Here is a 23,570-nt window from a genome sequence, read left to right as displayed (position 1 = left end):
AGGGCATTCAACGGGGTTGGGATGGTGAGGAGAGATGGGCAGACAAACAGAAAGCTAGATGGGGGATATGTAACAGTCAAATAATAAGCAGGGGAAAGAAAACACCCATTAATTACAATAACCCTCAGTTGAAGAACAGCAATTGTTACAGATAAGGTGTGCAAACCCCACATGACATCCTTGCCTCTTGATCTGTATAGGCCGGGACAAGTGCAATATCAAATAAAACGTAAATACTGCTGCCCATCCCAACCTAGACAAAACAGGGAAGGGGAGAGGGGGAATGGGGAACTGCATCGCAGCCTCTTGACAGCTTCTCACACCTCCTCCTCGGTTTCACACAGTTCAATGTGCAGCAGCAATTCAACGGGCCAGAGGATTCTACAAGGGTAGTCCAATGGGCGTTCATACTCTCATCAATCTGAACTGGTGGCAACAGCCATTGGGTCAGAGTCCATCACAGTTGGAGATTACAGCTTTGCATCCCACAGATGTTAGCAAATGCATGTGGGAAATATTTTAACATTGAGTGAGGTGGTCGAGTTAGCAGAGAATTGTCAACAGTACCTTGACCATAGCAGCATCCCCTCCTCGGGCGCATCTATTAGTTCTGTTTCAGTGTCTTCAGAGGTCAATATGCATCAGCAAAGACAGACACCCATCACTTATCCAACTCTCTCCACTCCCCAAATTGCTCACATACTAACCCTGCTAGGGCACACTTAACTGTACAGACAGGTTGCCAGGAGATCAGACAGACATTTCTTGCCTCAGTGTAGATGGCACAACCCACACAGTTCTTTGGCCCTGTCCTCTAGTCTCAGTCTTCAGACTGCAGCACGAGACCAGTGTGTTCCTGATGCTGCTCGGGATTAGATGAATGCTCACACATGCAGGTATCTGTGGGCTCGCTGCCATTGCCGAGACACAGTCAGTTTTGCGTGGATTTGCACAGCAACGAGAACCCCCAACTGACTGCAAAGCCAGCAAAACTAACCAGGAGTCAGCACCATCACCAGAGATCGATCATCTAAGTGCACAAAGGAAAACAGGTCTAACCCCAACCAACCCAAGCCTTAACACCTCCTTAAATTTTTCACTATAGATTCTGTGTCTTACAATTGTGTACTCCACAACCACCTGATGAAGGAGCAGCACTCAAAGCTAGTGCTTTCAATTAAGCTTGTTGGACTATATATAACCTGGTGTTGGGATTTTTAACTTTGTACACCCCAGTTCAACATGGCATCTCCAAATCATGACCAGGAGATCAGGTAGCCACAAGGTGGCAAACAACTACAGGAATTACTGTACAGTCAGGGGATTAGACAGCACTTCTGTGGTAGGACCCATAACTCCAGGATGGTGTGCTACCTCACTGGTGCCATGGTCATGGATACTACAGGAGGCGGCTGCAGGGCATCATCCTGGGAGACGGGGAGATCAGCTAGACATTGTGCTCCACATTAGTACCAAGCCCTTGAGAGGGATGAGGTCCCAATGGCAAATTTCAGAAAATTATATTATAGAATTCAGACAGCATGAAAGCAGACTATTTGACCCATCGGGTCCACACTGACTCTCTGAAAAGCATTCCAACCAGACCCACACGATCCCCAAAATCCCAGGCTAGGTGGCTAATCCACCTAACCTGCAGGTGTTTAAACTGTGGGAGGAAATTGGAGCACCCAGTAGAAACCCACGGAGGAGAATGTGTCTGTGTGGAGTTTGCACAGTCACCCAAGGGTGGAACTGAACCCGGGTCCCTGGTGCTGGGAGGCAGCAGGGCTAACCATTGAGTCACCATGCCACCCAATTCGTCAAGAAATTTTTTAAAAATCAGGACCTCAAGAGTAGTAATCTCAGGATTATTCTCAGCGCCATGTGCCAGTGAGCAAAACAACAGAACTGACAAATTTATTACATTGCTAGATAACTGGTGCATCGGGTCAGGAATGAGATTGGGACCATTTCCGGGGAGGGAGGGATCTGCAAGATGAATCACACCTTAATGGGACTGGAACAGGTCTCCTCGCAGTGAGATTTGCCAGTTCAGTTGGGATACATTTAAACTAGCTTGTTATGGGATAGGAACCTCAGGGTAACAAACTGGAAGGAGAGAAATAAAGTTAGCAGCTGAAAAGATGATGAGAGATTAAATGCCTGGAGGAACACATTCAAACATTGCGCATGCTTCAAAAGCAGAAGGATGCTGATAAGACAGAAGGCAAGGGCACTCTACTTGAATGCATGCAACATTCACAACAAGTAATATCTATAACAGGACAAACACAGACACATGGGTATGATCTAATTGCCATCACAAAATCATAGCACCAAGGTACCCAGGATTGGGAAATAAATATTCAAGGTTGTCTTACATCGAAGGACAACACAGAGGGGGAAAAAAAAGGTGGCGTTACACTGAAGGGATGGGATCACAAGGGAGAATCCCAAATTGCAGAATCTGTTTGGGTGCAACTAAGAAAAAACAAGGGACTGTGAACATTGATTGAAGTTATTTGTCGGCACAAAGTAGTAGTGGTAGTGTGGGACACTGTATTAATCAGGACATGACAGAGGTATGCAGCCTGGGCCACACTGTTTCAATTACTTCAATTGACACGGAGACTGGGTAAACCAATTCAACACCAAAGCTACAGAAGTGTTAGGGATGGCTTTCTAGAGCAGAATGTTGAGGAGCCAACTACAGGACATGTTCCTTTGACTTAATATTATGTAATAAAATGGCCCAAATTAACAATTTTGATGTTAAAAAAAATTAAGAACGAGAGATCACAATATGGCAGCATTTTACATTATTTTTGAAAGTTAGGCAGTGCATTTTGAACAGTGTGTTAAATCTGAATAAGGAAAATTATAAAAAGGTGTGAGATACAAAGTGGTTGTGGTGGACTGGGAAAATTCATCACAAAACATAGCTGCACACAGGCAGTGGGCAATCTTCAATGAACTTCTGCATGAATTACAGCAAATATAAATTCCTTCAAGGTGCAAAAAAACTCAAAAGGTCAGTCAACTGTGGCTAACAAAGAAGATGCAAGACTAAAAGTACAACGCCAAGGAAGTTGCAATAAAATATCAGCAATTCTGAGATTGCTGGGTGGGGGAGGTTTAACAGCACACAATACAGGGAAGACCAAAAGCTTCACAAGGGAGCAAAGAATAGGAATGCAATCGAGGAAATCAAAAACTTTAAAAACTTCCACAGGAATATAAAAAGAAAGAGTGTGGCTAAAATGAATGTGGGTCCATTACAGGCAGTCTGGAGATTCTGTAGTGAGGAAGAGAGAAATGGCAGAGAAGCTAAATCATTACTGTGTCTCTATGTCTATTTCCTCACTCCAATGTAATAGAACATAGAAAAATACAGCGCAGTACAGGCCCTTCAGCCCTCGATGTTGCGCCGACCGAAGCCTACCTAACCGACACTAGCCCAATAACCTCCATATGCTTGCCCAATGCCCGCTTAAATGACCATAAAGAGGGAGAGTCCACCACTGCTACTGGCAGGGCATTCCATGAACTCACAACCCGCTGAGTAAAGAATCTACCCCTAACATCTGTCCTATACCTACCACCCCTTAATTTAAAGCTGTGTCCCCTAGTAACAGCTGACTCCATACGCGGAAAAAGGTTCTCACTGTCAACCCTATCTAAACCCCTAATCATCTTGTACACCTCTATCAAATCTCCCCTAAACCTTCTTTTCTAAATGAGAAAAGTCCCAAGTGCCTCAGCCTTTCCTCCTACGATCTTCCTGCCATTCCAGGCAACATGCTGGTAAACCTCCTCTGCACTCGTTCCAATGCCTCCACATCCTTCCTATAATATGGCGACGAAAACTGCACACAATACTCCAGATGAGGCCGCACCAGAGTCTTATACAACTGCAACATGACCTCAGGACTCCGGAACTCAATTCCTCTACCAATAAAGCCCAGTACACCATATGCCTTCTTCACAGCACTATTTACCTGGGTGGCAACTTTCAAAGATCTGTGTACATGGACACCAAGATCCCTCTGCTCATCCACACTACCAAGTAGTCTACCATTAGCCCAGTAATCCATCTTCTTGTTACTCCTACCAAAGTGAATGACTTCACACTTAGCTACGTTGAATTCCATTTGCCACCTTACTGCCCAGCTCTGCAACTTATCTATATCGCGCTGTAACCTGCCACATCCTTCTTTGCTGTCCACAACTCCACCGACTTTCGTGTCATCCGCAAACTTGCTCACCCAGCCTTCAAGCCCCTCCTCCAGGTCATTTATAAAAATGACAAACAGCAATGGTCCCAAAACAGATCCTTGTGGAACACCACTAGTAACTGCGCTCCAAGATGAACCTATACCATCAACTACTACCCTCTGTCTCCTTCCAGCCAGCCAATTCCTAATCCAAACCTCTAATGCACCCTCAATGCCATACCTCCGTAGTTTTTGCATTAGCCTGCCATGGGGTACCTTATCGAACGCCTTGCTAAAATCTATATACACCACATCTACTGCTTTACCCTCGTCCACTTCCTTGGTCACCTTCTCAAAGAACTCAATAAGGTTTGTGAGGCATGACCTGCCCTTCACAAAACCATGCTGACTATCCTTGATCACATTATTCCTATCCAGATGTTCATAAATCCTATCCCTTACAATTCTCTCTAAGACTTTACCCACAACAGAAGTGAACTCACTGGCCTATAGTTACTCGGGCTATCCCTGCTCCCCTTCTTGAACAAGGGGACCACATTCGCTCTCCTCCAGTCTTCTGGCACTATTCCCGTAGACAACGGCGACATAAAAATCAAGGCCAATGGCTCCGCTATCTCCTCCCTAGCTTCCCAGAGGATCCTAGGATAAATGCCATCAGGCCCAGGGGACTTATCTATTTTCATCCTTTCCAGTATTCCCCAGACCTCTTCCCTACGTGCCTCAAGGCCATTGTATTGAAGAGGGAGGCCATAGACAGTTTATATACGGGAATGATCCCCATTATTTAAGGGAGCGAGAGAGAAAACAGGGAACTACAGATCTGCTAGCCTTAGGTCAGTAGCAGTGAAAGTGCTGTTCAAAACGAAACATCTCCATATATGACAAATGATATAAAACTAAATGTGAATGTGCATTGACAGGAAGATGGGCAAAACATGGCAGATGGAATAGAATATGGAAAACTAGAGGTTATCCACTCTGGTGGGAGTGACAGATTCATAGGTGTCAGACAGCATGGAAACAGACCCTTCGGTCCAACTCGCCTATGCTGACCAACTAGATCCACTAGCCTGTGTTTGGCCAATATCCCTCCAAATTTTTCCGACTCATATACCTGCCCAATTTTTTTTTTTAAATTGGGTAACTGGGCCTACATCTACCACTTCCTCTGGCAGCTCATTCCACATACGAACCAGCCTTTGTGGAAAATATTGCCCCTCAGGTCCCTTTTAAATATCTTTCTCCTCTCGGCTGTTGAAAACACCAATGAGATGATGACCAGACATTTTAATTTTCTGATGTTGATTGAGGGATAAAAGGTCACTGGACAGAACTTTGCTCCATTTCTTTACAATTGTGATACTGGACTTTCCCATCTGAAAGATGGCACGTTTATTTTGGAAGTTTGAAGGTCAATTATGAAGAGGCCAAAGTAACGTGCAGGAGGTTTCTTAAATGACATGAGGTTGGAAAGTGTAAGTGTACAAAGAAACTTGGGTGTACTGGTTGGTAAGTCACCAAAGACTAACATGCAGATGCAGCAAGTGATTTAGGAAGGCGAACAGAATGTAAACATTTATGACAGAAATATCCACGTACATGAATCATGAAATCTTGCTTCAAGTGCATAGGTAGTTGCTTAGACTGCACCTGGGAGTAGTGTGTGCAGTTTTGGGATCCTTACCCCAGTTAAGATATTGTTGCCATGGAGGAAGTGCAACTGAGATTCAAAGACTTGATCCAAGGTAGATGGGGCCGTCCTATGGAGAGACATTGGGTAAACTGGACCTGAATTCTCTAGCGCTTTAGAGAATGAGAGGGTGATCTCACTGAAACTTATAAAATACTTAATGGGATAGACTGGGTAGAGAAAGGTAACATGTCTCCTCTTGCTGGGGAGTCTAGACCTGGGGACACAATTTAAAAATAAGGGGGGGTGAACTTTTGGAATTCTCTATCAGAAAGCTGTGGGTAGTCTGGTCTTTGGGAATGTTAAATTATGATTTTGTTAGACTTCTGATTATTAATGGTGTCTGGTGTCTGTGGTTATGGGGATGGGTGAGAAAAATGCACTGAAGTTTCAATCAGTCATGGTCCTATTAAATAGCAGGGACCAAATGGCCACCTCCTGCTGCTACAAATATAGTAGGGGAATGGGACTGATTCTACATAAAATAGGTATGGACTTGATGGACCGTGTGGTCTCTGTCAGTGCTGTAACAATTCTGACAGTTCTGAAGTAAAGTTTCAATACAAGGATAAAACCTAATGGAAACCTTTTACTTTTTAAATTCTCAATTTTGTCCAAGAAAGAAGGCAATTTGTTGAGACTACATTTTAAAAAAGTATAAATCTCCAATTCTCACCTCTTCACCCTCGAAGAAAAACTGTCGGTTAACTAGTGAATGACCAATGAAAAGCAGTCATGCTGTTCACCTTCAGACATCAGCAAATAGACTTTAAATCCACTAGTTCCACATGTTTCAGCAATCCAGGTCTCACTACCTGTTAATATTTGCCAGGATGTCAAAACCAGCCCTTTCTAAATCTCTTGGCTCCCAAAATAAGGAATACAGGAAGAGGCATTAATTAAATCATGGTTGATCTGTTAACAAACTCTTCAAATCCACTCCCAAGAATAAATACCTTTTTTTGAATAAAAAGGTCAATCAAACTCAGTTTCATTAACTTTTTGAGGACACATGGGAAAATGGATCTGGTTAAAAACAGGATCAAACCAGTGACAATAAAAGGGCAAATCGGGTCAGGCTGGGTTTTAATAGTTACACAGCAAGGGTTTGTTTGGGGGAACGGGGCTTGAAGCCATCTTTAGCTCCATTGGACAGCCCTGCCGTAACACCTAGGGCTGCATGGTGGCTCAGTGGTAAGCACTGCTGCCTCCCAGTGCCAGGAACATGGGTTTGTTTCCCTCCTCGGGTAACTGTCTGTATGGAGTTTGCACATTCACCCAGTGTCTGCATGGGTTTCCTCCCCCAGTCCAAAGATGTGCAGGTTAGGTGGACATGCCATGCTGAAATTGTCCATAGTGCCCAGAGATGTGCATAAGGGGGATTCGCTATGGGAAAAGCAGAGTTACAGGGGTGCAGACTGAGGGGTGGTTCTGGATGGGATGCTCTTTGGAGGGTCAGCGTGGACTCAATAGACCGAATTACCTGCTCCCAGGCTGTAGGGATTCTAACGTAAGATTCAAAAGGTGGGGGTGCGTGCGAGCACACCTCTCTCTGCGACTGTCAAACCCCTTCCCTGCCCGGAAGTGCACAAACTTACCAGTGAAGAGCTGGCTGCCGTTACTTTATCCAGAGATCAGAGAACTGGACCAGCCAACCAGGCCATTGTCCAGCCGCTGCTCAAGGACTGCAGTTAATCCCTCTCGATCTGATGCACAAATCCAAGCAGCGCTGAAAGTGATTGTTCTGCAGTAGGTTTCAATGCGACTACCTGCACTACAAGCACTTTTGGGCTGCTCGGACATGGCTTTCCCTCCATTCCAAGGCGGGTAGGCATCACTGTCTGCAGGGTTAAGATCTGAGAGAGAGAGAGCGCATCGAACAACTCCCATCCCCCTCCCTCCAAACAGGTGTGCCCCAGTAAGAAGCTACAAAATGGAGCAACTCTTAAACATTTCCCCAAGGGGATAAAGCAACCACCACGTGGGCAAGGCCTGTAGTTGCTGCGGCCCAGGGCCTCTCTGGGAGTAGCGAGACACCTATCAACGAGATGGTGACTGCCTGGAAGAAAAACAGTCCAACTTAGATCTACTCACATGTAGGACTTGCGGTTCAGGATTAGTCTAGTCTGTGGAAGGAGGAAAATAACACAAGGTTACAAAAACCCCAAAACGTTATACATGACCCAAAGTGAATGGCAGATGGCTCCATAATTCAAGATTCAGCTGTCTCCTTAAACACCGCCAGGTACGAGGCACTTTTTGTCATCCACGTCAGATATAACAAGCTCAAGGCCTCCATCACAAACATGGAATTGTTAACAACTGTGACCCACCCATTTCAGTCCTCCCACTGCATTGAACACTCACATGATATGAACAGCCTGAAGTTCCCTCTAATCCATGCGTTCATGGAGCAGCTCTGGCTACAGCAGTGTGATGTGTCCATTTAGTAAGGAACCGGTGGCCAATTTGACAAGATTGCCAGATGAGCCATCAGTACACGTGAAAAGACAGCCCATTAATGGCGAGGGGATACATGAGCATAGTGGCTTCTCCAGAAAGTCAACCCTTTCAGAACCATGGAACAGAATCCTTCCTGAGCAAAGATCTTGAGACAGGGCAAGCCAACGGCACAGGCAAGTGGCCAGTTTGTTCTAAATCAGCACGTACTCACCCACTAACACAGATGGGGGTAAAGCTGCTGTAGTACATATTGACTCTACTTTTTGTTTAAAAACAAAAATCACATCTATCCCAAACAGTGGACCACATGTTTGCTCAAGGCATCATCCAAGCATGGAGGTCAGGTCAAAGAGCATTTTCCTTCCTGTCAGCAATTGGGTACAACAGTGCTTGAAGTGTAAATAGTGTAGCTAGGATTCACTCTACACTACCTACCACTATTTGCACTTTGGCACTCTAGACCCAGAAGAAGCACCTTCACTCCCCTCCACCAACTCAAAAGACCCTCCAATCTCTAAAATAAATGATTTCCAATGGTTTTCCAGTAGTCCCAAGTCAGGAAAAGACTGGCTAAAAGCTGGATGAGCTGTTTAAGCTTAAAAAAAAAGTCAAATGGCAAGCTCCAGGAAGCCGTTATAAAATTACGATCTGCTTTGTATAAGTACAAAGCATCTTGAAATATTAAAAAGGTCTGTATCTGAATACTGGACATTAGGAAGAAAATAGACCTCCTAACCCTGTTGCTCTTTGACTGATCTCAACTCCCTCCCTCCCCAAACATTTCTAACGATTTTCACGAAGCTCAGTGTCTCAAACCATTTATTGCAGTATTGTTTCTAACATTCCTTACCCACCCCCACAACCATGCTGATAATTGAATTAAACTCCCTACTCTTTGTGGTACCCTTACTTTAAAACTCAAGTTGGCCACCATCTTATCCTTTTCTTTTTATAAGCCCTTAGTGAAGCAAAGCACTTCCAAATCAGAGTTACCTCGCACTTTTTCACAAAGAAGAAATTTGAAATCACTGGGCTAAAGATTGTAATGAGCCACAACTCCAACGATGGGCACCGACTTGAAGAGGTGTTGACTGTTCAATTAAGGTCAGTGCAAAAGGGATATTCACTCCACTGCTCAGAGATTTCCCCTTTCCAATTCTTTTCTTTGGTTTCTGCCATAAACAATCATTTTTCACATTCACTCTTGCTCAACAGACAAAGGGGATGTAGCGATGAGATAGAAACAGCAGAGGGAGCAGAGCAATGAGTAGGGAGATTGTAAAGTCCAGTATCACAACAGACTAATTTTTTTCACAAAGAACAGAAAAACAAGGCCAAAGCTTTGGAAAAGAAAACCATCTGTTTACACACAAGGTTACTCTTCCTTCCCCCGGATCCCACAGGAAACAGCTGCCTTCAGCAAGTGGCCGGTCAGCCCCAAAGTCAGGAAAGAAATGGAGGAGAATCCAGAAACAGACAGGAGGCCAGGGCAGTGTCCAGGCCTTCAGGGTGCCAGAGACTAGACACAGAAGACAGCCACTGGTAATGCCACAGGTCACTCTCCCAGCACATGGAGAATCCCAACAAACCTCCTCTCTCTACAATGGCACAGCTTCAAGTTCTAAAGCCTGGCACCTCAGGGTCAGGGTCAGGGTCAGGTTGACATAAATACATATCACCCTCCTTGACTTGCATTTGCTGAAGTGGCATGTTTATTTAAATAATATCATTGCGAAAGCGGGCACGAGTTGCAATGCCAACATTTACTGTCTACGCCTGCTGTTCTAAGCAAGCTTCTAGCTAGCCACTTGTGATCGATGCTCAATTGTCCTCGCATCTGTAAGGACCCTAGAGTCATGCAGAGGCCAGGCTGGATGAGGGTGGTAGGTTTTCTTACCCGTGATCCAAGTTCCCTTCTTTGAATAAGACTGAAAACAAGCATTATGTGACTACTTTACTGATATTCAGTTGTACTTTTAAAAATTTTCCAGGATTCCTTTCTCAAACTGCCCAGGTGGGATTTCAAGGTGCTCGGAACCAATGACCCAGATGTCTAGATTACAAGTGTCACAAGCCACTATACTATTTAGAGCAGACATGGCTTTAACTGACCCCCTATAAACCAGCAAAAATTATAAACCTTCAGATACTGTGTTGTTTACTGAATCATTCTGTCCAATTATTATGGGTTTTTCTTAAAAAGTTTACCTCAGTGTAAATATACTTGCTGTTCAATTTAGAGACAATTTCTCCTCAAATAACGCAATATTCAAGTAGTCAGTTGAGTGTGAGTGTGTGAGAAGGCTCTCCACCAGCAGGTTTTATTGAAGGCAGAGTTGTTTTGAGTAATTTATGCTGTAAATAAAGTATAACAGTGACGTGCATACCCCCTGCATCATGTTTCTAATAGTGTGTTGTCACATGATTATGTGGACCTCTTGATCAATCGAAATATTTGATCCACCGGTACACTCCTGGTCCCGTGGGTGCCTGTTAATAAAACATTTGTTGAACAACATTCATTATTTTGTTTAAAAACCATCACCTGATGGCCGACAGAAAGGTGGTGCAATAAGGTGGGGTGGGGTGGATTAAAAAAAAACACAGGGCGTTCAACATATATAATCGGTGGGAGCTGGTGGGAAGAGAAAGGACAAGTCTTCAGAGAAGATGGTGTGTGCAAGGAGTACGTTAAGTGCTGACACTGCAGTAGAAGTCCGCATCACTACCTGCACTGTCAGCACTTTGGCACTACTCGGACAGATGGCCGCACAATAGTTTCCACGGTAACGCATTCCTCCAGAGGCCCACCGAACCTTCCAGTAAATCACAGGCCTTCAGCACAAAACACCATACCATACGACAGCAGGATGAGGAGCAGGAGGAGGAGGAGAAGGGACAGCGAAGCACGTTGACTGAAGGCTATCGTTAAACAATTTTAAAAACCGTCACCAATTCTAGGATTCCTAAAACAATACAAACATGAACCATGAGTAGCCTGATGGTACCCCCAGCCACTGGTCTAGAGCTGCCAGATTCACTTAAGCATTCCCAGTGAGGTTTCAAAAAGAAAAAATGTCACCCACCTACAGAAAATGAGAGAAAATATTCTCTTCCTTGGTTCTATCCACCCTTGACCTCCCAATGGAGCCATAAAACAAACGCACATTGGCACGTAACTCAATTGTGGCAAACCAGTCAGTCGGAAGTGCTGGGCCACGAGCAGGAGCAACATCCGTGGCTGATTCCTGCATTCCCATAAAGCCTAGGCGTTTAGACTCCAGAGTACCCACTGAGATTGATATGGAGCACAGCTTACAAGCAAAAGCATAGACTCCAATCGCAAAAACACAAACTGTTTCATCTAGGTGACAGGAGCCTCTGCTGTAAACCTTGCAGGATATGCAAAGCAAGATAAAAAGGTCCGCACTGAACAGTGCCATGAAGGGGAGGGACCAGAATTGGAAAGGAGTAAGCAGGGAGGCCTTCTAGCCCACTTAAGGGCGGACAAACTCTGCTTTCGTACAAACACTTGCTGAGAATTAACGGGTTGATGTTGCCATGAACAAACTGCATGTAGCTACCTGTGGAGTTGCATGGTGAGGGTTGGGCGGGGGAAGCAAGCAAATGTGCAACTGTCCATCTTTTTGGGGGGGGGGGGGGGGTTAATATCACTGGGTATGATACCACCCCCACAGCGGAAGGTCTTACGTTCAAATTCCACCACAGAAACACAAACATTTCACTGAAACGGACATGCAGTGCAAAGCAGAGGGAGTGCCAAGCTGTGCCAAAAAAATGGTGCCATCTATTGGGATTAGACATGAAGTCAAAGCCCTGCCTGACTGATTGGTCTGGTGCATATAAAAGATTGCACGGTGTCATCCAAAGACGAGAAGGGCCGGTCTGTCTGCTGCTGCGACCAACATCAGAAAACCTGATGTTTTCCTCATCCTCACAGCACTGCGTAGTGGGCAACTTTACTGCGTACATATTAGCTGCTGTTTTCCATGACACTTCAGTGGGAGCAAATCACTTTGAAGGGGTTTTAAGACTGCGACGTAGGGAAGTTTTATTAGAAAAACACAGTGACAAAAAAAAAACTTGCCGCTTCCATGAAAGAGATTTCATTGTTTGGCGGGAGGGCATTTTTCTTTTCAAACCAAAAAGAATCACCATCTCCCTGTAAGCTGATGGAAGAGGGGAGGAGGATGGCAGCGTTGGGAGGGGAGGGAAGTATTGGAGTTGGGCTAATGGTACGCATTTAGGGAGGGTGGAAGGGGACTGTATTTGCATTAACCATTCAGTTTGGTCAGTAAGCTGTTAAAGGATGCCTCTCTGCAGCTGCCTACTCAATCAGCCTTAAGTATCCATCTGTCTTGTAGATAAAACATCTACAGGGAGTATGGATCACCTCCTCCATCCTCCCCCACCCCACCCTCTGAGCACAAGAGGTCACGACCCTTCTCAAGAGGCGTCGATCCCCAGGCCTGCGTGGCGCAACCATTTCTCAAACATAACAGAATGGACAGAGCTCTGCTCTCTCGCTCTTTCCGCGCATCCTCCACCCGCCCCGAACACCCCCCCCCCCCCCAAATCAACCCTCACTTTAGCGTCAATCCATGTCACAGTTCTCACGCTTTATGGAGGGGTAGATTCTACTGATCCCATCCTCCATTGTGTACCTGGCCCCCTCCCCAACCCCCGGCCCCTCGGTAACCTCTCCACCAAGACCCCAACAAAGGCTGGCCCAGGCCGCATCAATCACTGCAGGCTAATGCATTCCTAGGCCAGTCAAAAATTCAAAGGCGCCTTCAGGGCCAAAGTCCTTGCCCCCCCTCCCCCTCCCAGGTAGGGGTCTTCAATGCTTAAAGCTCTATAGAAGGCGTTCAGCAATGGCCAACAAAGAGAGGCATTTAACAATGGACCGGCAAGGATTCAGCAAACAGAAAGAAACTCTACCATCACTTCCCAGAAATACAATCAGCGATTGTCACATCAAATGGGCTAAGGAGCTCAGGTAACAGTCCAGCCTCAATCTCCAGTGTTCAAATGAGCTGGAGATTTTCGGCTTTCAGGGTGGCAAGACAGAGACAGTGACAAAGTGGTGGTGCCACCACTCCAGCAATCCAGAGGCCCAAGTTAATGCTGTGCGGACCCCGGTTCGAATCCCACCAGGACAGATGGGGTGGGGGGGGGGGGGGTGGGAGAATCAGTTTCACAAATCCGGAAATGCAAGTTAAGTCTCAGCAATGGTATAACCATCGTCAATCACTGTTGAAAGAAAAACAATATCTGGTTTGTAAACGTCCTTTTGAGGAAGGAAATCGTTTGTGCTTACAGCAAATGTTGACCTTCACTGTGATGCCCACAGCCAGTGAAAGGGAGTGAAGTAAAACATGCAAATATAGATATCAAAGGTTCAGTCCCCATACATGCCAAACGGTGCATCAGTAAAATATTTAGCTTAAAATTAAAAAGAAACTTGTATCGGCGTTGAGTTTTCCAGGCCCTTGAGACAATTGTAAACCAATAGAGTATTCTCCTAAGTTTAGTCCATGTGATAAAGCAGAGAGATGGTAGTGTACTAGTAACATTACCATTCTCATCAAGTGCAGGCCTGGGTTAATGGTTCAGGGCAAAAGCCCTTCATTTCTGATGAAGGGCTTTTGCCCGAAACGTCAATTTTCCTGCCCCTCGCAGGCTGCCTGAACTGCTGTGCTTTTCCAGCACCACTCTAATCCAGAGTCTGCAGTCCTTGTTCTTAACCTAATGGTTCAGAGAACAGGACAGAAATCATGTCAGCCTCACCTGGTCTGGCCTACACACTACACGGACTCCAAAATATCCGCAACATGATACGACAAGTCCCTCAGTTCAAAGGCAATTAAGGATCGTTTTTTTAAAAAAAACACCGTTTAAAAAGTTTTTTTTAAAAACAAGTGATTTAAAATAGTCATTTTGTTTGCAGCATGCACTCAATATAGGTAACACTGGACAGTGCCGTCATCACAAGAATCAGAGAGAGATTAAAGCGCATTAGGCAATACTCGCTCTTCTTAGAGAAGAGAAAGATCCCATTGAAACATCAGAGGCTCTGAATGGGTAATCCATTTACCATTTTTTTTGCTCAATGGATTGCCATACCTGAAAGTACAGCCCAGAAAGCTGGTCAGCCAAATGTACTCAGGGGGGCTGATATTGCTAGATGTTTGGATGAGGTTGCTTTACCAAAAAAAAGAGACAGACACCCCTATTGCAGTGCAACATTCCACAGTATTCCATCAGTCTGGATTCCTCACTGCAGTCTCTGGAAGGTGATCGGGATATCTCTTCTACTGAAATGGTTTTGAGACGGTAGGGATCGGCAATGGTGGTTGAAATGGAGTAGAACGCAAGCGCAAATAGTGGTGATCCTGTTTAATTTTTTTTTTAAAAAACCCTGGTACAGACAAGGAAGCAAAACACTGGCTTGTTTACAATTGTAGAATAGTTACAGCAATGAGGCCATCAGCCTGCCGTGCCTGTACTGCCTCTCTGCTGGATTAAGATCCCCATTCCCTTCCCTGCTCCTAGAAGGTGCATGCTGCATAGCATGCAATTTCTCTCCCTTCTCCTCATTATCCAATTCCCTTTTGAAAGCTTCAACCAAGCCGGTGTCCACCCAATTCTCAGGCAGTGCCCCCTAAATCTTAACCACTCACTGCATAAAGATGGCTTTGCCTCATATTACTGTCGCATCTTTTGCCAAACACTTAACAGCAGGAGTATGTATCGGAATATCTGGTTTTCACCAATTCTGGAACGGACCTCCGAATGGCGGGTCAAGTGGTCACATTAACCCAAAGACGGACCCGAATCTCACCCTTCGTTGTAAGCATACCATCCCCAGCTTGTGGCCAGTACAATTCCTGGTCAACTGAGTCACCCCAATATATGCCCAATTGCTCTCCAGCCCAACCGCACCAAGGCTAGCTCGAGCAACCCAATCTGCAACTCTGCCACTTAAGTAATGATACTTTGCCTCACGCCTTGGAATTTTCTCAACAGGGAGACGAACAGGGCAAGATGGAAAACAGCAGAACTGAGGAAAGGGAGAAAGGAGGCTATGAGTGAGGGAAGATGCTCATCTATACCTACCTTGAACAGTGGGATCAATGGGCTGCATACATCACCTAAAAGCAGTATTCCTTCAACCCGTTCCAGTTCTATAAACTCACTTGCAGCTCATTTGATGATCACAAATCTCTGCCCAATGTGGCGTGGGAACCCTGTGAACAAAAGGAGGCAGTATTCAAAATGAACTATCACTGCTGCACAACACTCACTTCTCAATATTTGCTGCTAATTCTCCTGCAATATTTCCAAAACATTGCAATATTAACTCACAGTACAACAAGAAATACATGTTTAGTTTGCATTAAACAATTCCCGGGTCAATCCCTGAAATTCCACTGGGATTGTTTCCCCAAAAGCACCATCCTCCTCTCAACTGCTGCACACTTCATGGACAGCAACGCACTTAACACGTTGTACATATCTTGGAGACACATACACCATTCACTCCAGAAAAGCATCTGTCGACATGAGTCACACAGTCAGAGAAGGGGTCCTCTGTCCAGATGATCAGACTGCTTCTTCCAAACCCCTCCCTACTCAGCACAGTGGCTGTACAACACGAACACACATTTTCCCTTTGAATGGTGAAAGTAACACCACTCAGCAATTGCAATGCTCAACCCTTACTCTCTCCAACTTGCCTTGCGTCATCAAACTCAGGGACACCAGCAGAAGGACCTGGTCAGCTAAGAGAACAAGCAAAGCCAGCAGCACAATAAAACATCTCCCAGTGTGTCAAAATGTACGGTTGCAAAGCATCATATGAAAGCAGCCAAGCGATGGAATATTTAATCAGGAGGAGGCATATTTGAAAGATTTACCCTCAACAACAGGACAGGGCGATTTATCCACAGCAACCTAGGGTGACACAGTGGTTAGCATTGCTGCCTCACAGCGCCAGGGACCTGGGTTTGATTCCAGTCTTTGGTGACTGCCTGTGTGGAGTTTGCACATTCTCCCAGCGTCTGTGTGGGTTTCCTCCCACAGTCCAAGGATGTGGAGGTTAGGTGGATTGGCCATGCTATATTACCCACAGTATTCAGGGATGTGCACCTTGGTAGGTCAGCCATGGGAAATTCAGGGTAACAGACATAAGGGAGGGGGTAGTCTGGGAGCAACGCTCCTCAGAGCGTTGACGTGGACCTTATAGGCTGATTAACCGACATTCAAAAAAAAAATGGGCTCTTGGATTTAAACATGATCTGAATGAAGCTCTTTCTACAAGATTGGTCTGAAGAGTTGTAGAGTTTTAACAAGTTGAGACAGAATCTTGGCAACTTCTACTCACTGTCAACCATAGCTGGTTTGACCCAGGAATAAACTTCTCACCTCAGGAAGGACATTGTGAAACTTAAAAAGGGTGCAGAGAAGATTTACAAGGATGTTGCCAGGGTTGGAGGATTTGAGCGATAGGAAGAGGCTGAATGGGTTGGGGCCGTTTTCCCTGGAGCAGAGGCAGAGGGGTGACCTAATAGAGGTTTCAAAAATCATGAGGGGAAACAGCTATGGTCTTTTCCCCAGGGTGGGGAAGGGTCCAAAACTAGAGGGTACAAGTTTAAAAGTGAGAGAGGGGAAAGGATTTAAAAAAGGGACTGGAGGGTTAACTTGTTCACTCAGAGGGTGGTACGTGCATGGAATGAGCTGCCAGAGGAAGTGGTGGAGGCTGGTACAATTACAACATTTAAGAGGCATCTGGATGGGTATAGGAATAGGAAGGGTTTGGAGGGATACGGACTAAATGCTAGAAAATGGGACTAGATCAGATTGGGAAGTCTGATCAGCGTGGACGAGTTGGTCCTAAGTATCTGTTTCCATGCTGTACGACTAAGTCTTGAGCACATAATCTGCTTGGGGGATACTTCACTGCAGTACTGGAGATTCAGATAAGACGTTAAACCAGATTAGATGCAAAAGATCCCCACGACAACAGAAAGACATACAATTCATAAAGTTGACAAGGTGCTGTGGCTGATATTAAATCTACCAATAACAGTGGAATAAGTTAGCTGATCAATAGGGCTCAGTTTAGACAAGTTAAACCAAATCATGGTTAACAATTAAGATATCAATTTTCATTTAAATTATTGCAGCATTCGAACTTATAGCACATGAATAGGAGCATGTTTACACACTGGCCATACACACTCACCATTACCTTTGAGAATGATACTCACTCCTCTGATGTGACTTTTCCTGCGAGTATCTCCTCCCAGTCCATTTTGGCCAGATCCAGTCTTATTAAAACCAGCCTTTCTCCAATTTAAACATTTTATTTCCAGTCCCTCGTTATCCTCATTTACCTTATATCTTCCTAAATTCTGGTCACTATTCCGGAAATCCTCCCACTGCCACATCTCCTACCTGGCCAGTTTCATCCCCTAAGATTAGGTCCAACTCTGCCCACCCCTAAGCCTTTCGCACTCGTCATTAATCACAGAACTGTAGAATCCCTACAGTGTGGAAGCAGGTCATTCGGCCCATCAAGTCCATACTGACCCTCCAAACAGCGTCCCCCCCCCCCAGACCCACATTCTCTACCTTATCCCTGTAATCCTGCATTTTCCATAGCTAATCCACCTAGCCTGCACTCCTTGGGCACTATGGGCAATATTAGCATGGAGAAAGCGAGGTCTGCAGATGCTGGAGATCAGAGTCGAACGTCTGTCGCTGGAAAAGCACAGCAGGTCAGGCAGCATCCGAGGAGCAGGAGCATCGACGTTTCAGCCCATAGCCATTTCCTGGATTGTGGGAAGAAACCGGAGCACCTGGAGGAAACCCACGCAGACACAGGGAGAATGTGAAAACTCCACACTGATAGACCGGAACTAAGAGTGGAATCAAACATGGGTCCCTGGCGCGGAGAGACAGCCATGATAACCACTGAGCCCCCGTACCTTATTGGGGAAACTGAAACACTATTACTTTGGCATTCCTAAGTGTAAAAAAAAAGAGGACATTCAGGATATCAATCCAGCAACAATGCTCCAAATCAGGAGGGCAATGTGACTTGGGGGATGCCGAAGAATCCCCAGTGAACTACTGCAGCCCATCTTTTAGACAGTACTAACAACTGGCAAGGTGTGCTGATGGAGGAGGAAGTAAATGCTTAGAGTGGTGGATGGGGGTGATCAACCTTTGGTCTACTTTGTCCTGGATGGTGTCAAGCCTCACGAGTGTCATTGGAGCAGTGTCCATCATACTCCTGACTGATGCTTTGCAGGTGGTGAACAGGCTTTAGGGAGTCAGGAGGCAAGTTACTTGCTGTGGAATTTCCAACCACTGATTTGCTCTTATAGTCACAGCACTAACCTCAGGTGGAGGTGAGGAACTTGCCAGTGTTTCAGTTAAAATTTAGTAAAGGTAGCCCCAACTGAATGCTGATAATGGGGGAACTACGATAATGGCAACGACACTGCATGTCAAGGGGAAATATTTTAATATTCCCTTGATAGTGATATCCAGCACTCAATTGGTGCTAATGTTATATATCTGGATGATTTATCCAGGTCTTGATGCACACAAGCTGAGGTAATCAGCCTCTAACAACCGTAACCATCTTCCTTCGTGACAAATACCACTCCAACCACTGGGGTTTCCACCAAACCCAGTTCCCCTCTGATTCCCAGTGATTTCAATTTTACCTGGGATCCTGATGCTCTACTGGATCAAATGCTGCCTTTGGTGCTAAGGCCAGTCACTCTAAGCATTACAGCACTCCAGCTAACTCAAACTTTCTAATGGTCCATTAGCTACCAAGTGAAAAGGTCCAATGAGCCCTACAAGAAGGGGCAGGAGAGATGGGTGTATTGAAAACAGCATACATTGGAATTTTCAGCATTTCACAGATAGCCTACCCCATCACACCAAGCTTGGAGGTAGGAATAAGACAAAGCTGCTACCCTCAAATAGGCAACAATAGAAAGATTCCCATTTGAAGGCCCAGAGTTTGCAACTGGAATCATTCCCTTGGAAATGAGGCATTATCTCTTCAATTCCTGACATAGCAAGCTCCTCACCTCTGCACGGTCACTGTGTAATCTGCTCAATTTCATTGCGTGGCCAAAGTCCAGGGGATCATTATGGCCTCCTGTGCTTTATGATAAATATGAACATTACTGGTGGGGGCATTCATTAGAACAAAGAGGTTTACATGAACTTTTAATTTTTGGAAAAAAAAGACATGCAGTCTCCCACATGTTTAGACTCTGGATTGGGTTGGGGGGGGGGGGGGGAAAAAGAGTGCAGGCCCCAGGGGAAAACGTGCATACTTCAGGAAAGCAAGTGAAGACCCTATCTACCAATCAGCCCTGAAGGTGGCCCTGAACAGAAGGAACCAACTGTGCTGCTCCAGGAAAGCAGACAGAATAGATAACAGCACATTAGCCACAAGGTCATTCAGCAGTGCTCGCTCTGATTAAACACAGCCCAACAACGTTTTGCAGAAATGTCCCCACTCACCGGCTTCACACAGGCCAGTTCAATCACAGCAAACCACTTAGCGATTGGGAGACCCCTCCCTCCCTACCCAAACACCATCTCCTTTCCCAGATCCAACAGCTCTCTAACTCTTACGCACCCTCACCACTTCAAACCAAGTGGGCAAAACAGCAGGAGAGCCCAACTGGGGACAAGCGCTTGGGTGATCATTTCAAAAAAATGCATTTTCAGCTAACTTTACTCCCTCCCGGTAAATTGGGTGCATGTCTCCTGATCTTGATGTTGGTCTCCTCACGCAGAAGCTGAGAAACCCCTGCCCCAAACTTTTTAAATCCGATCTTTAATCCTGACTGGGATTCAGGGAAAGAGCAAATCTCTCCCCCCCCCAGCCCCTCAGTCTCAGTCGAATGTCTCATTAAAAAACGAACTCCACATAGAAATGTATTCCCTTCTCATCGATGGGGTTTTTCCTCTCTCTCACATTATAACAACCAAAATGTGACAAACTCTAAAAAGGTAACAAAGGCTGACAAAAAATCCTCAGATTCAAAACGATGGCTCACTTTCTTTCAGTTGGTCAGCCATTTTGAAGCATCGAGGTTGAAGCATTGAGGTTGAAGATTTTTCCACAAACATTTCCTTCCACCCCACAAAATAAAAGTCTCGGCTAACCTACAAGACAAGGCAGACAACAATCAGGGCTCTACCTGGCAAAGATGCACCAAGTTTAAGTTAGTAACTTGCTTACAATGGTCACACAGCTTCTTCAGTGGCCAAACACAAATATTCTACCCACAAGCAATCATACTTTAGTCACATTCTATGCTTTCCTACAAATGTCTTAACTGATCACTCCAAAGGTAGACTTAGACCCAATAGTGTCGCCCTAATATTATAACCCAATATGTCCTCTCCATGAGGAAAGGGCAGAATTTACAATCTGTTGAAGGAGATAAGTGGACTCCTTGTGGAAATTCCATTGCACTGCAGCCTTAAACATCCTGAGTTTCACTCAGTATTACATGGTGCTAACCTTTCTCTCATCCTCCACCTTTCCAAATAATTGAACAGGAACTTCCTTGGCAACAAAACTCCAGCAGGGAATATTCCCTGCTGAAGAAGCTAGAATTAACAACTCCCATGACAACTCCCCACTCCCACCACCCCTTCATCGTTTCTGCATATGCTGGTTATCATCATCGCACGAACAGCCCTTGCTCGGTGGGCGATAACGTGCCAAGCCTCTCCTTCGGCTGGAGAAGGAAATACCGCACAATACTCCCTCAAGCAGCTGGACTTGGTTGCTTCCCCATTTTCCTTCCCCCCCTACCACAAAGACTTCCACCAAACCCCAGAATTAACTGGACAGATTCTGACGTGTGGGGTAAGGTAGCTTGCCTTGTAAACACAGACTTTGTTGAATCACCCACTGCTGGAAGAAAGATTAAAAATCAGGGATATGCAGGAATGTAGAGTTGAGATTAACATCCGATCAGCGGTGATCTTATTGAATGGGAGAGTGGGACCAGTTGGCCTATTCCTTCCTATGCCTTTGTATGGAGATACTGCCTTGTTCCTCCCTCGCACCCGAAATACAAACAGCAACCTGCTCTTCACCAAGACAAGCAACAGCAACCAGGATAGCTCTCCAACACCACCCAATTTCCTCTTCTATGGGCACTGCCAGGTACAAGAGCAGCAAGACAAAGCAAGCTATTTGGTCGAGTTTGGTACCCATCCCAATCTCAAGAGAGCAGGAGTGCACAACTGACGGGGTTTTTAAACTGGCTGAGCCCATCTCAAAAAAAACCCGATACCAGTCTGAACAGCAGTGCACCACAGAGAGGGGAGACACAGAACCCACAAAAAATAGGACAAACAATCCAAACTCCTATTGGTTAATGGTCCATCTTCTGACCCATCACAAGCTCGCTGCATGTCACGTTTGGGTGAGATGTGTTTTGGCAGGAAGAATAAAGGAGAGGTGGTATGAAATTAAGCGATGACTCTAAACGGTCTTAAAAGGACATCAAACGCAAGATATCAAGGTAATGTGGGTCAGGGTCAGGAAGTAGTGTTGCCAGGGCTGTTAGGAACATTCACACTTTGGAGTCAGCGGTCTCAGTCCAGGGAGCTGAACACCAAATCTAGTTTGCAATTTGCTACCGTACTCAGGGAAAGCTGCATTCTCTTGGGACAAGGTGTTGGAACTTGGGTCCCCCATTTCCTCCTAAGATTGGTAGATACAGAGAATTCCACAGCAATATTTTTGAAGAGCTAGAAAATTCCAGTGACTTGCTCAATATTAATGACTCGACCAACAGTAAAACCAAAAAAGGACCTGACCATTTGTGTGTCAAGCTGCTGCAGTGGCTCCTACATTACATGACAAGACGTCAAATAGTACCCCCTGCTGGCTGGGAAGACCTTTGTGGCCTGCTGAGGTCATGAAAAGGGTTTTGTTTTGAAAGTTCTGTCAGGGGTAACTACTTGAACACAGATCCCACTTTGCTTAACTTCCACGCGGTCAGTATCTCTGGAAAATCACTGCCTCCTGCCCCTCAGCAACTCTGACTACAAACCTCAAGGACCACTGACAAGCAAAGATTTCCTTAAGCAAATCCTTCGACCGTAAATCCTACATTTTCCTGCCGCATGCGAATAAAGTGTAACATCAAAACACAGGAACTAGGAGCAAAAGTAGGCAAATCAAGCCTGATCCAATATCTAATACAACTGTGACAGATCTCACTTCAGCCTGAACTCCACTGTCCTATCTGCTCTGTGACCCACCACAAAGCAAAAACATTTATTTGCCCATCTCCTCCTTGAATACAGCACCCACCACACTCGCGGGGGGGGGGGGGGGGGGGGGGGGTAGTGAATGCCACAAATTCAGCTCAGAAGTAACTTCACCTCAAGTCCGTTTTAAAATCTGACACTCCTTAGCCTAAAGCTGTTACCGCTCATTCTCAATTGCCCCACATAGGGCAACATCCACTCTCCTCTGCACCCTCTCCAGTGTCTGGGCATCTCATTTACATTGCTACAGTACATGAACAATGGAGCGACATCCAATCAGCAATCCTTCCCTCAAACACGAAAAGCATCAGGATAAGGCTGAGCCTTTCACAACTAAGGTGCCAGTACTGTACTTTTCTTCCTAAACTCCTCTAGCCTTTTCTAAGTTGGCCTGGGCCAATTAAATGCCAGTTACTACAGACTAGTGGTGGTCCATGTTTCTAATCCATGCAAACTTCTTCAGTCTTCCACCTACCATATCCCACCAGTGCCAAGAATCCAGGTGCTCCCACCAACCTTTAGGCCGGGTCCAGCTCCTCCTGTTGGGAGAGTTGATCCCTCAACGTGCCCTTAACGGCAATGGGAGATCAGCAGAAAAACATGACAAGCTCATTCAGGTCATTATTTTACATTAGAGGTAACATAGAACTTGGAAGGCCTCTACTCGACATCACAAACATTCACAGAACAGGTGTTGACCACTCCAGCCATCACGTCTGCACTGGTCAAAGGTCTGACTACACCAGACCATTCTTTAGAAAAACTCAACTGGCCACAATCACACCGTTCCCCCCTCACAACAAGCAATTCGTTCTCTACAAAAC

At 45.5% G+C, this 23,570-nt stretch overlaps 1 long non-coding RNA gene across 2 annotated transcripts in view; it reads right to left on the bottom strand.

The window, feature by feature from the left end:
* LOC140479121 (uncharacterized) overlaps positions 1-23,570 on the bottom strand; it is a 106,850-nt gene that overhangs the window by 31,100 nt on the left and 52,180 nt on the right. The window contains exons 3-4 of one of the 2 annotated variants that reach the window (XR_011960944.1): positions 15,529-15,659; positions 10,709-10,878 (exon numbers count right to left, since the gene is read on the bottom strand). This is a non-coding gene — a long non-coding RNA (uncharacterized lncRNA). Of the gene's footprint in view, positions 1-10,708; positions 10,879-15,528; positions 15,660-23,570 lie in introns of those variants that run through there. The other variant, XR_011960945.1, reaches the window with a different exon arrangement.

The sequence above is a fragment of the Chiloscyllium punctatum genome, chromosome 6 (genome assembly GCF_047496795.1).
Source record: "Chiloscyllium punctatum isolate Juve2018m chromosome 6, sChiPun1.3, whole genome shotgun sequence".
Taxonomy (NCBI): Eukaryota; Metazoa; Chordata; class Chondrichthyes; order Orectolobiformes; family Hemiscylliidae; genus Chiloscyllium; species Chiloscyllium punctatum.
Note: the sequence above shows the minus strand (reverse complement) of the source record. Positions and strands in the feature narration are given on the sequence as shown.